This window comes from Amblyomma maculatum, chromosome 1, assembly GCF_055883805.1.
Source record: "Amblyomma maculatum isolate TAMU_Amacu chromosome 1, ASM5588380v1, whole genome shotgun sequence".
Taxonomy (NCBI): domain Eukaryota; kingdom Metazoa; phylum Arthropoda; class Arachnida; order Ixodida; family Ixodidae; genus Amblyomma; species Amblyomma maculatum.
The window spans coordinates 475,281,221-475,296,071 of record NC_139344.1 but is presented as its reverse complement, the minus strand read 5'-3'; the positions used below and the strand labels follow the sequence as shown (position 1 = coordinate 475,296,071).

The 14,851-nt window shown below is 43.0% G+C and overlaps 1 long non-coding RNA gene across 1 annotated transcript; it reads left to right on the top strand.

The window, feature by feature from the left end:
• Window positions 1-6,877: 6,877 nt before the first annotated feature.
• On the top strand, window positions 6,878-14,095 carry LOC146210017 (uncharacterized). Its single transcript, XR_014703499.1, has 3 exons — window positions 6,878-7,203; window positions 9,075-9,224; window positions 14,053-14,095. It is a non-coding gene; the product is annotated as an uncharacterized LOC146210017 (long non-coding RNA).
• Window positions 14,096-14,851: the final 756 nt, after the last annotated feature.

Below are 14,851 nucleotides of genomic sequence, written 5' to 3'. Positions count from 1 at the left end.
GAAGCTACACTTTATATGTTCCCCCTTGTGATCAGCAATGATCTTAGCCATAAATGTTAGTCGGCACCGAACTGCCGGCTCGTTCAGCGACCGAGTAGTCCTCGCGCGCGAGTGCGCGAGGTACGGGTCTAGAGTTTCGGCGACTACGGAGCGCGCATTCACAAGCTTTGGCGGTTGCATGTGGCCATTCAGTGTAGTGCTGGTAGTAGCGACCTCAACTCGATGACTGCTTACACACAAAGCGAGCGTACATTGAGCGGGAAGCGTCGATATGGAACCCTGTCTAGCGAGCGCAGCCGGCAGTTGTCGGCGCCGCAGGCAGGGGACGTAGCATCCACGGCGCTTCTTGCAGCGAAGTTGTAGTTTATGAACAAATGAAGGTGCACCCGGTGCGACAAGTGGATAGTTTTGATATTGCTAGCTCAGCTTGCATTTTATGCCGTGCGAACGAGCAATATGCATCGTCATTGCAAATGCTATGTAAACAAACACGCATGGGGGCGAAGTCGCAATGCTGCAATCGTCACATTCCTGCGGGAGTTTAGGGTTCACAAACTAAATACTAAATTGTGTGTGCTTACGTTGAAGCCCTCACGAGTCATTTGCTTGAGAACCAGTAGAAAAACGCCAGGTGAGGCTCGGATGTCTGTCGCAGTCACGCGCGCGGCTGCGGGGGAGGCGAGACGGATGGGAGTCTCTCTTCCGGTGCGGACATGCAGTGAAGAGCAATCGAAGCGCGTTGAGTTTTGCGAGAACGGGACTGAATCGACGGCGGCGGCCCATGCTTTCGTGCCCTAGCCGTGGCCAGACTGAACATAGTTTTGGAAAACTGCTTTACCAGCAGAAAATAATTGTGACCAACACGAGCATATAACAGCAATCAAGAGGTACCGCTTCGTTCAAAAGTTTTGTCTGCTTCTCGAATGTCGCAAGGGATACTTGTTCGAGATTTGCTCTTAGTTTTTGAACCGAAATAGCGACGGCAATAGCCAACAATCAGAAACGTGACGTTAACCCGTCCCCTCTTTCGTGACGCATGTGCACGGCCAAAGGAAACGTTGGACAAATGCATTTTATACACTGGAGCGCTTGTTGCTAAAACAGGCTAACTTTCATAACGTAAAAATAACATTGCATAAATTATACAGCATGAGCCCGTCGATTTAGACCTCCCCGGCAATCTTTAGACGAAGCTCAAAGCGAGTCCCAGAATAACTAAGTTCGCGTATATTATAGTGAAGGCTTCAAAAAAAAAATAACATGTGATTCAAATAGTTTTGTTGAAGAAAAGAAAAAAACTCAGTGACCACCATGGCGTGCATGCGGGAGAGCAGCCATCACCGCGAATAGCAGACGACACGGGGTTGGTTGGTTGCACAACTTTTATTTCCATCGAAAATAAGCGACCTCTTCCCCGCCCCTGGCATGCGTGGCGGGGAAGACAGGGAGTTGTGTGCCCGCGTATTAGAGGCACCAGACCTGCGTTATTGGCATGCTCCGTCGCTTCTGCGCATGCGCCAAAAGAAAAAGGCGAAAAGATGTACCGGACGTGACGTACAACTAGTTTTATGTTTTATTTGCAAATTTTCTGCTGCTTCTTGTCGCCGTTTGTAGCGATAGGCCGATTGGTCGTTGTCGGCGTCGCCGGCTGCGTCGTCGGCGGCTGGACTTTGCTTTGCTGTGGCGATGGCGGCACTGGGGAGACGTATTTCATGGACAAGGTAGTCAAAGTAGCCGAGCAGCTCTATACAGATATCTACAGTAGCCAAAGTAGTCAGGACCGTAACGAGATTGGCGGTAGGGAAAAATAGTCAGGTGTTCCACCAGTGACGAAGGACGAGGTCAAGAAAGCCTTAGAAACTATGAAAAGGGGGAAATCAGCTGGAGAGGATCAGATAACTACAGATTTGTTGAAGGACGGGGGGGATATCGTGCTGGAAAAACTGGCCACCCTGTATACGCAGTGCCTGGTGTCATCGACGGTACCATTGCCATGGAAGAATGCAAACATTATCCTCATTCATAAGAAAGGGTACTCTAAGGACCTTAAAAATTACAGACCAATCAGTTTACTTTCTGTTACGTATAAGGTATTTACTAAGGTAATCGCTAATAGAATCAGGACAGACTGCAATCAAACAAACCATCAAGCAGGTTTTCGGAAACGGTACTTTAATATCGATCATATCCGTACTATCAATCAGGTGATAGAAAAATGCTTGGAATATAACCAGCCCTTATACATAGCATTCATTGATTACGAAAAAGCATTTGACTCAGTTGAAACCTCGGCGGTGATGCAGGCATTGCGAAATCAGGGGGTAGAAGAGCTGTACGTGAAAGTGCTGGAAGATATATATAGTGGCTGCACAACAACCATAGTTCTGCGTAAAGAAAGTAACAAAATTTCCATAAAGAAAAGTGTTAGGCAAGGAGACACAATCTCCCCAGTACTATTCACAGTTTGCTTAGAGGACATATTCAGAGACTTCGAATGGGAGCAGTAAGGGATAAGGGTAGATGGAGAATACCTCAATAATCTGAGATTTGCTGACGACATTGCCTTGCTAAGCAAATCGGGGGATGAACTGCAAATAATGACTGATGACCTAGACAGGAAAAGTAGAAAGGTAGGCTTGAAAATCAATACGCGGCAGACTAGAGTAATGTTCAACAGCCAAGGGAAGGAACAGCAGTTTACATTAGGTAGCGAAGTAGTGGAAGTAGCAGGCGAATATAGTAACCGCATATCCGGACCATGAAAAGGAAATAACAAGAACAATAAGATTGGGATGGAGCGCATTTGACAAGTACTTGCAGATTGTGACTAGCAGCTTACCGGTATCGCTCAAGAAGAAAATATACAACAGTTGCATCTTACCTGTACTCACCTATGGGGCTGGAACGTGGAGGCTAACCAAGAGAGTTCTACTTAAGTTGAGGGCAACCCAGAGGGCTATGGAACGAAAAATGTTAGGGGTTACATTAAGAGATAGGAAGCGTGAAGTGTGGGTCAGAAAAATAACTCCAGTTACCCACATTCTAGTGGAAATTGAGAAGAAATGGGCATGGGCAGGACATGTATAGCGAAGAGAGGATAACTGAATGTCGCTTAGGTTAACAAACTGGATTCCAAGGGAAGGAAAGCGTAGCAGGGGGCGGCAGAAAGTTAGGTGGGCGGATGAGGTTAAGACGTTCGCAGGGGTTAAGTGGATGCAGCTAGCACAGGACCGGGTTAATTGGAGAAGTATGGGAGAAGCCTTCGCCCTCCAGTGGGTATAGTCAGGCTGATGATGTTGATGATTTCATGGCGTCGAAGCCTATGGGGAGAGCCTCTGCATTCGCTAGGCTCCGGACTCGCGTACTGCTGTATTATGCCCCTGCGTTCTCTTGGTTACAGATAGCACCGTCTACAACCTGTGGACTCTGCGACGCTAGTTGTGCAATGCGTGTCAGCCTGCCCTTGTCGATGGGACGTGCCTGCAGTATGATCCAAGTAACTGGTGTGATAAACATTCCATCTACTTGCATTTTCCGAAATTTATACGAGTCCCTGCCTTTGGATCATCCGGAAGTATAATCGGGCTAAGAAGCATAGCGCTAGTAAAGTAACACATGGGACGAGAAAAAAAAAAAGCCTACAATTACGTTACTTTCTGATGCGAAATGTGAGCTCAGCTCATCAGCTGTTTCACCTTTTCGATAAATTGAAGCAACGATGTCGAGCAAGACACGTATCCCAGGCAGCACAAAGCATTGGGCCAATGTTGTAAGTACGACGGCAAACAGTGGCCCTACATTGGGCCAGCCTAACCAGCATGCTCCCAACATAGGATATGCCAGTCATCACAATGTCCAACAATGGCCCAGACTAGCCAATGCTCTCCCAGTGTTGGCGCTGCCAGCAGCCGACACTGGCTAGCTTGGGCCAGGATGTACAGTGAGTTCCCGATATTGGCACTGCCGTACTTATATAATGTCTATATTCGACCGAGATTGCCGTTGTTCCCCCAATAATGGTCGCACCGGGTTTGAAAACTGGCTATAATGGGCCAAGCTGTCCTGCGTTCCTCCGTCATTGGGGTTTCCGTTTTTTAAAACTGGCTACAATGGACCAAGTTGTCCTGTGTTCTTCCGGCATTGGATGTTCCGGTTTTTAAACATGGCTACAATGGACCAAGGTGTCCTGTGTTCTTCCGACGTTGACCGTTCCGTTTTTTTTTAAACTGGCTGTAATGGACCATTGCAATTTGTCTTGTGTTTTTCCAGTATTAGCTATCCCTGTATGAAAACTGCCCACGATGGACCACTTTGTCCCCTGATTTCGCAATTGTCATTGCCATCCTAAAAACGCAGCTTTAATGGGCTGCCGAAGTGAATATTTTCCGTTGACCATTCAATGAAAACAAATTCTCCATTTTTAGGGTTGAATACACGTGCGCTGGACGCCAAACCGCGGCATTTATATCCGACAACATTTCAGCCCATCGTTCGGACCTCACAGAGTACCATGTACGGGACGACAATTACTATAACGCATTCAAGCACGTACCGCTGCAACTGTCTGGATTCGTCTTTTCGGTGCACTCATATGCGGCGCACCTTTGGGGGTCAGCTATATGTGTTTACGGTTTTAGCCTATTGACATGCATGCAGATTTCGTCGCAGGCGCATACGTTTGTCGCACAATTATATCTAATGATAGCACGACCGTGCGACCACATATGTATACCCCAGACCCGCTAGCACTCACGACCCAATATGCCTGTATTGGACGCCGATTACATCCCTGCATCTATACTTAACCTATAGTACAAATCCAGTTGTCAGTGAGAACGCGCATAAAAACGAAATCATGTCGAGCATGTTCATGTGACATTAAATTAGTGATTAGAAGGTAGCCTTTTCATTGGCGAGAAGGAAAACGTTGCCTCAAGTTGAAGGAACAAATGACCATTTTCTCAGCGATGTTTTTGTTCTAGTGCTTTTGTATTATCCATAAGGAACTACGCGCAGCATCGTCTGTTTACCTGGAGAAAGGACCGAATACGATGTGTGTACTTTCTAGACGCAATCACTGGAAAATGAAAAGCCGGAAGACTCGCGAGGTTACCATTTTAGTTTTGGGCATTCACACGGTGGTAAAAAAAAATGACAGTTTTTCGTTCAGACTGCGAGCGTGAAGGCCCCGGTACATTTATATGGCGCACAACATATATATCGCCAGTAAACAAAAAAAGTTTTTTCCGCCTATTAGTTTAGAGTTTGACCATTCCAACCGCGCTAGGCGGTGGCAAAGGAATAAAAAAAACTGTACAGGAATGAAAATAATGTGCGCTGTCGCGTCATTCGAAAAAACGAATGCAGCCTAGAAACACTGTTTTAATGAGGCAGTTTTCCATGCCCTCTCCAATTCTTTCATTCTACTAAAATGATTTGGAATACGTTGCTTGCTCATTGAACTTTATCGTCTTTTTGCGCAATCCGCGTTAAGGTGAAGGTGATTGCGAAAAACGTCTCTGTGTTGCCTGATGCCACAGCGCATCAGGACCTCGACGCGCACAAAATTGATTCTGAATCATTCATTGCTGTGTCTCTCACCGTCGATTTGCGAAGTCGAGACAAAACATGAGCGAAGAAATACTGTTACAGCTGGAGAATGATGAGGACGAAGTGGCGCGCTCGTTTGTGGAAGATTAAGAAAAAGAAGTGCGTCGAATGGGCGGCCCTCGTAGCCTGGCTCCTTGGCTGTTCCTTAATGTATTTATCTTTAATCCTCTTTTGTAAATATATTCTCCCTGTTACAAAATTATATGCCAAAATTTAAAAACCTTGAACAATTCACAAATTCCGTAGAATGTTCAGAACAGCGCGGTGCGCTATAATTGGACAAAGGCTTTATCGAAGTGGCCATAATTACTTGCGCAACAAAATTATGCAAGGCGTTTTAATGGTTTTGAAAGCTGAGGTAGTGTAGAATAGGTGGAAAAAGTTTAAACAATGTGAAAACTGTTTTTGTTTTCCTAAAAATTTTCAATGTTCGCTGTTTTCTGTAAATTAGCGCGATCGTATCTCTGTATCCAAATGTGATAAAAATATGAGCTTTAGCTGTTTGCGGATAATTATGCTGAGAACATATTGTGGAATTATTGCTGCTCTACCATGAGCCTTTTCTGAAATAAAGGCCAGCAAATTAGGAAAATTTTCGTTTCCTGGGCCGATGTTGAGAATTTTTATAAAAACATCAACTCATACCCGAAAAGCGAACATTAACTGAATACAAATAAAAACATGTATATATTTAGTCGGATAATTTTCAGCTAGCTAACTTGAGCATAATTTGTATAATCTATAACCAAAGTTGGCCAGAATAGAAGAGAAGCTTAGAGCTCCGCCTCTTTCACATTATTAATCAGTCATCACGCAACAATATATAATATTTTGAAGTAAATATAAAAGGTCGAACGACCATCCTTTGTTCGATCATAGGTGGCGAAAGGGAGGGGACGCGCGCATTTGTCGATGCACCAACTGTATGGATTTACGCAAGAATGTGGATGGTAGATGGGGAGGCTTTCTATTTTTTTAGAAAATGTTATGTCCGTGGTTGGCTTGAAGAAACAATGCGTTTGCGAACACACAAAAGAAAACTATTTATTAGAACTCGACTCGAGCGGTGCGCGCTGGTGGCCGCTCATCGGCACGGTCCGAAGTCACGGCTGGCCGGTGCAAGCAGAAGAGGGCTGGGTAAAGGAGGAATGGAATGTTGAGAGGGTCGTTGGTCCTTCGTTCCCACGCGCAGCCCTTGCGAACACAACAGCGCGGCGGGAATCGCCCACTAGTTGAGCGGTTCGTTGTTCCCCCTCGCCTACGCGTCTACGTGCAAGACACAACAGACAGCATCCCCAGCTGCGCTGCTGTGCGGCCTCCTCCCGAAACGTTCATTTCAGAGCTTGTTGGAGACGCTACAAGACTTGTGACAGCTTCTTAAACCTTTCTTTAATTTCTTCCCTCATTAATTTTTTTTTTTCATTGTGCTGCGCATAATTTTCTCTTGCGCCTATACATGTCCATGTGCTCCGGTTTGTGCTTGCTACATATCAGTGAATAGCTGAGCTGTGAAATGTCGCCGGAGTACGGATTACAGCAACGGCGGGATACCATCGGCATTATCAGACTCAGTGAACGCCGTCATCTTAGACCGTGAGTATATATCTTTGCAGCATGCCATTGCTTCATAATTGGTTCTATATAATCTTTTACCAGTTCCAAATGTTCTCTTTCCGTATTCTCCTCGAAACAACTGCGCGAAGCATGACTTCAAGAACTAAGCGAATTTTCGTCCGGGTTACATGCAAGCAAGTGCGTGGACTTATTTGCTGGCTGCGATATGAATAGCATTTGCGCCGAAAATAGAGGAGCCGTGCGTAACAGGTGTGTGTGCCACCAACACGTGACAGAACACTGCAGGCAGCCATTTGCGCAGTTTTTTGACTGTGCAGCGCGCCGCAATCAATTAGTAACCAGATACTAGGCGCCCGGCTTTGCACATATATTTTGGACAGCCTCTCTTCTGCGCGCAGGAAGCCATGTTCACACAGTTTTTGGAGTTTGTTAAGAGTTAAGGGCAGTTTTTTGTTTTCAGATGTACAGACGAAGTTTTGAAAACTGTTCGTGCCGTCTGCGCAAGCGAATTTTACAGTGGGGCGGACATTATGGGCGTGATGCCGCTTGATGATTAGGCTATAATTAAGTCATAATGAACCTCCACTTTTATAATGGTTAATATCTTATTGAGGAATTGAAAGCCGTGAACAGCGCAAGTGAGCCCCTTTTCAAAATTTTCTTAATCGACGCCCCCCTTCTGAGCACGCGCCTTCAGGTGAGGGCGTTATCAGAAAGCGGCGACAATAGGAGAGCGATTTCGCAGACGCGCTTCGAAGGCGGGGGAAAATAACAATACAAGCAAAAAGGCACATAAGCCGTGTGTGCACTGCGTGCCTGTCACTGCAAAGTAAACAACGTGCACGCGGGACACATTGTACAAAACATTGACGGCCGGTATGAGGCAACCATATCGTCCGAAATATATTGCTCGCGAAGCGCTCGATCACGGCGCGCACTTTCAGGCGAAATGGGACAGGCCGTCAGGTCCGCCTGTTCGGCAATTACAGCTCTTTGTACCTCACGTACCGTACCGTATGCATGAAGTGCATGCCATAGCCATCGTGCAAGAATGTTGAAATCGAAGCAGCGATCCACGTATTCTAATTCTATAGGAAATCATTTGGGAGTAGAAAAGAGCAACTTAATATGATGTGCATGGTTCTTTAATGAACGATATGTATAAATGGACGGTTGAATAGTTACAGTAATGGAGTGTTCTGCTAGAATTGTTTACGGCCGTGACCGCAATAAATGTCACTCATATTGCTCTTAGCTTTAAGCTCTGGCATTGATAAGCTTATCTAAAGAACCGACTGGCAGTGACAGGTTGTTTACAGCTGTTGATCAAAAGGTAGGCCATCATGCTATTATTGCAGGCATATTTGCTTCTTTTTGTACCTCTGTTTACTAAAACTTAATTTTGTTCCCCATTCCTAGGGACGCTGCACCTCTTACAACACTCACTGTTCAGTCGCTTTTATTCAAGGTACAAAAAGGAGGAAATGCGCATGCACTCATAGGATAGCCTGTCTTTCCGTTAACAGCTGCAAATAACACGCCACTGCTCCTCGGTACCTTGGATGAAGTTTTCAATGGGGTTACCTGAGATGCCTAGCAATTGCTGTAATATTTGTACCAATCACTGCAGTGAAAAAGAAAGGTAACACTGCATCGCTTTAATTGCTGCATGCACCTATAAACGTGCCTTAATTTATTGCCTATTCTTATAGACGCAGGACCTCTTGCTATAGGCTTTGTTCAGTAAGCAACCGTCTTTCATTGCTTCAATTTCTATCTCTCCACCACTTTCTTGTTGCTCTGGGTGTGATCATTTGGTTTCATTGTTCAAATCATATTGTTTTATCGTGAATGATTTAGCCTGCACATACAGGCTTTCATTTTTTTAGATGCGCATCGGGAGCGTTTTCTACGTAGAAATGGATCGATTGAGTTGTATCACTGGTGCGAAAACCGACAACCCCCAGAAGATATGTGTCCTGTGGTTGGAAGGGCAATAAAGAAGAAGAAAATCAGCGGAAAAGCCAGCCTAAAAAAAGGTAGCACTGCATCACTGTAACTGCTGCATGCACCTTTAAATATGCCTTATTTTTATTGCCTATTCTTATAGACGGTGGACCTCTTGGTATTGGCTTTTTGCAGAAAGCAACCGCCTTTCATTGCTTCAATTCCTATCTCTCCACCACTTTTTTGTTACTTCGAGTGTGATTTTATTGTTCAAATCATGTTATTAAATCGCCGGTGAATGATTTCGCCTACACATACATGCTTTCATTTTTTTTTTTAGGTGCGCATCGAGAGTGTTTTCTACGTATAAATGGATCGATTAATTTGTATCACTGGTGCGAAAACCAACAGTTCGGTACCCCCAGAAGATTTGTGTCCTGTGGGTGGCAGGGGTATAAAGAAGAGGATAATCAGTGGAAAAGCCTGCCTAAAAACTTGCAAAGATGGCGCAAAAGCGAAATGCTGATCAGGGTTAGAGTCTGATTACTTCTGTTATCTCATTTCACTTGCTAGGTGATGTGACATATATGAAGAACCTTAGTATAATTTGTGGTATACTCACTGAACATTGTGTAGACATTAACTTTTTTCTCGTTCAATTATTTTGAGTGACGCACGAATTGGAATAAAACGAAGTCATCCACACATCTAATGCCCATAGACATTAGATGCGTGGATGAGCTCATTAATTGTGTTCCTATGTGAGCATCCAATAGTTTGTCGAATATATTAATATGTTGATTTTTTTTACTGTTAATCGGAGTAATACATATGCTCCATATCATAGCATTTTTCGCCTGTAGTTTGTATCCACTCTTTCCTAAATTGTATTCTACAAAGTATACGTGTGTCATCTCGTACGTCTATTTAACTAGCAAACAATTTGCAATGAATCCCTTTTGTGATGTTGTTTCAGCTACAAATAATGTATGACAGTTGTGACAATATAGGTAGCTTTAGGTATAACATATAGCGCGAAAATCTTTAATATATGCGATGATATTTTTATTCACCGCATTGGCTAAACCAGCCTGTTTGAAGAGACCAAATGAAAACAAATATGGATGTCTTCGGACAGGAACAGTAATCGTGGTGCCATGACCATTTTATTTAAATTAAATTTTCAAATGTCGTGGGCTAATGTCTCGACACAAAGGAATGACCCATAGGTTTGCCAGATGCGGCGTAGTATTCACCGAAAAAAAAAGCCTATCACTAAAGCTGGGAAACGCCGTTTTTGTCGTTTCGAAAAGTTGCACGTTTGGAGGCCGGCTGGTTGCGTAAAATTTTGTCATCCACTGTTTTTTACTCACCGCATTTGGGTAACGTTTACTTGTATAAGAAGTATTAAAAGTGTGTTTCATTGATGCAGTTGATTTAGTAAAAAATCGCAAACTTTGCTTCAAGAACAACGCGCTACAAAAATGTTAATGTTCAACCTTACATACTGGCGTGACGCGTTGCGTTGTTTGCACTAAAACATTCTGTGTTTATTACGCAGGTCATATTGTTAATTTAAGGCATAATTTGGAGCTCTAAACTGCTATGTGTGTTCTCTGTAACGCCACCAAAAGTATTATGCTGGAAAGCGATTTGCTTATGATTGTAATGATAAAAATTACACATTGAAAAATCATCTTTAAAAATATAGTATTGTTAGTGGTGGTCAAAGCTGAGAAATGCAATAATATATTAATAACCTAGATTGAATACTATTGCACCTAGCAATAAAAAAGAATGCAGGACAGAGAAAAAGTTCAGCCTTCACTTGCGTTCTGCCATGAAATTGACAGAAATAGTGAATTAATACCATTTTAAGCTATATTAAGTATTTGTCCCAGAAGCAGAAAAAGGGTGTATAAGCGCTGACAAGGTTTTAAATTTTACTTAAGGTAAAATGTAACTAAATTCAGCAAATACTAAATTGAAGTTTTGATGCCTACTCCATAAGGGGGAGCCATATAAGCACATCTATAGAACAAAAAGAAGCATTTTTATATTTCTAATATTACATTTTGCAGAATTCAATATAATTACTGACTCAAATTAACAAAGTACTTTGCATTGTTTCCACAGATTTTGATAAAAATTGATGTTGCGGCCGTTTCTTCAATCATAATCAGTTTTCCTTATTTTACCATTTTCTTACTTTTGTCCAATTTCAAAATAATATGCTGATACACACACAAATCTAGAGCTTCAAATTTTTTCAGAAATAAAGAATGGAACCTAGATAATGTAGAGAAATAGTTTCTGTGCCAAGATATTATTGGATCTTGCAAGAATGCAGGCTGAGTTTGACCATTATTAGCACAAGCACTCGGTTTAATATTTAATGTTATATTTTTAAACAGTATAACGCAACACTTTTTAGTCCGTGATATTTTTGAGGTACTGAAGATTTTTGAGAGGGATTTGAATAAAAATCGAAGATGATCTTTTTTTTAATGGCAGCAAATTTGCCCTTTACTGCTGTTTTCGAATTCTGAGCAATTTTGATGCGTTGTGGAGAACACACCTAGTGGTCTGGAGCTCCAGATACTGCCTGGAATTAAGAACATGCGTCAGGAAGTGAAAACATATTTAGTGCAACCAACCTAATGCATCATATGCCAGTACATAAGGTTAAAAATGTATATTTTTGCAGGGTATCGCTCCTGAAGAAAAGTTTGCGATTTTTTAATAACTCAACTGCAAAAACAAAATGGGTATCTAATAGTGTTTGTAAATATAAAACCTGCATATATTCAGTGAGTAAAAAAGAGTAGATGACAAAATCATGGTATCCAAACTTGCAACATTTTGAAATGGCAAAAACAGCGTTTTCTACCTCTAGAGATATACCATACAATTATTTTTTTTCGAGGAATCTACGCGTATCTTGAAACCTAAGGTTAATTCTTTTGTGTCTAGATATTTGCCCACCACATATAAGAATTTCATTGGAAACGAAAGATGACCATGGGACCTCGATTAGGTTTCTTATCTAAGGCACCCATAATACGCTGTGAGAAAGCCAATATCAAGGGCTTTTTTTAATATTCCATATTTCGAACGGTTGTGCCATCTAAGAAAATTTGAAAGCTAGGCACACCTTAGGTGTCGCCAGCCCTCACTTTCTGTTACAGCTGCATTTGCTAAGCTGAATTAATGCGTTCAGTACTTTATTTTAGCCACGAATATAGCGCTATTACGTGTCAATTTCAAAAGAAAGGCCGCAGTGACGCGATTCCTGTAGAATTTGTAAGTGAAATCTGTAAACCTTACAAATCTACCCATATATATGATCTCTTGCAGGTTTTATTCAAGCTACATTACACCTGCTGCGCCCCATAGCTTGAGCCAAGGGTTATAAATAAACCATTAGAAACAGACGATGGAAACCGGTGGCGCATTTTTGCTGGCAGCCACTTAGGACAGCGCAGAAAATTTTTATTTTGTACGTAGGGAAGTGAGGTTATTCGCTTCAAGTACTAAATATTCACTTTAGACAATAGGTAGGACTTAGAGTCGGTGAGCACGTTCGGAAACCCCTGTTTCAATATTTGCGGCTAGAAACCTCATGTGTACCTTTTTTTCCAGCTGCAGATAAATTCCGGGTTATGTAGATACCGAAACCGTTACCAGCCCATTCGCGCACCTCGATTGTGCTGCTCACAACATGATTTTGAGCGGACAAAACAACCTGCCGCTATGATGGCTAGCCCCATGCATGAGTAAGGGTGATATGCTGGCGATGGTTGCTTCGCGTCGGCCCTATGGCGCACATGAAGGCTCGAGTTACAATGAGCGCGCCGAACTTTGCAATGCGGATAATGACTACAAAGCGGTAAGGATACAAATGAGTGGAACAGTATTTTTCAGCTGTAAAATACAAATACAGTCTTGTTGGACGAATGTACTGGCGCGGACGAAGAAACCATAGGCAACTTGTAGGTCTAACGCTAAACAGGGCTGTCGATCCAAGCCAAGTCCTCAATTGTATTATCCAGGAATCTGATTTTTGTATTTTCGTGGTTTCCTACTGTATCTGGCGTTCAAAATGCAGACGTGAGGGTTCTTTATCGCAAATAATCAAACGTGGTTTGTGCCGGTACTCTTCAAAGTAGCAACACCATTTATTGTGTAAGTCAATAATCAGTAATTTAGGTAAATAATGTCAATTAAGGATTCCAAACAAAACCTTTTCTGTGGCGCTCAAGGTAGCTTCCAGCAATATGTACCTGGTTTCCTTTGCCTGCCTCCGAAATGTTTTTTTTTTTTTTATCCCTTGGATCAAATTTGCTTGGACAAGCAGTATATGTGTTAAAATGATGCACCTGTGAGCTACCCGTTTAAGTGAACTACCCGCAAAACCAGTCAACGGCGTATATCAGCTAACCAGTGGCCAGTGCAGCAGTCGTGGGCTTAGATCGCTTGTGTATATTATATCTAGCCATTTAAAAAAATGCAAATGGTCGCCGAACATTCTCTTGGTAACGATATTTAGTATAAACTGTTTGCACATCGCAGAACGCGTAGGAGCGGCAAAAAACTAGCGCGCCAGTCATATGCGGAGACAGCCGACAATCAAGCACTAATTCCTAGTGTGGGATGAAACACTGGCTGTCTCAGCCGTATTGCTGTGGAGGCGATCAAAATGCAACAGGGCACATGCTATGCAATGTATGTACGTCTTTCATCCTAATAAACCCAAGGCAGCTGAAACTAATCTGGAACTCATCAGTATAGTGTTTCTCATTGACCATGAATTTCGGTACATGAATCCTGGAATTTTCTACATTTTCTAAAATAATGCGCGCGATTTTATATGCATCGTAATAGTGTTGTAAATTTTGTTTCCTCATTGTTTTTGTGCAGGTGCCATTTGCGAAAAAGTTGGGGTGGACGATTTGGAGGCACGCGCATTTATTCGCAAGTGGCTGCCTGGTTCCTGTGACAGGGGGGGGGGGGAGGGGAGAAAAAGGCGTTATGCTTAGACCACCCCTGGCGAACCAGGCATGCCACCTGTGAATGCAATTGCAGGGTCAGCCCCCTCACTACGCCTATGAGTGTGCCCTCTAGCTCCCTGGCCCCTTCCACTTCCCGAGAGCCCGCCCTGCCCTGACCAACCCTGCCACTGCCCCGCTAACTGCGGCTGTGTGTGCCCTCAGCGCTGGCTAGTAACAACTGCCGTCTATAGTAACACAGACCCCTGGTTGATCCGCGTAGCGTTATCCCTATCCAGATACAGTATCCAAAGTTTTATAATGTGGAGATTTTTTTTCCCTGTGCCTTTGCTATTGGAAGCCTTTGAGAGACGATCACGAGTTTGCTTGGCTTTCGCATCACCGTCGCTTCGGAGAAGTAAGCGAACCTTGTCACTTTATGCCTGTTGGCTTTCCGGGTCGGTGTGACGCTTTATGTCTGTCCATGCTAAACTCTGACGAACCGAAATTGTCCTCTGTGTAATTTATTATTTGAAATAATTGAAAGTGTGGAAAGGTGTCAAATGACTCAGAATGGAAAGGCAATGTTTGCGGATGTTGAGTATTGGTTATAAAAATGTAAAATAATAAATAAATAAACACAGAGAAAGTAAATTATACAAGGAATAAAAAGAGAATTAAAAACCAAAAACTTAAAACGCGAAGAAAACATCGTCCGCGTGTGTGCATGT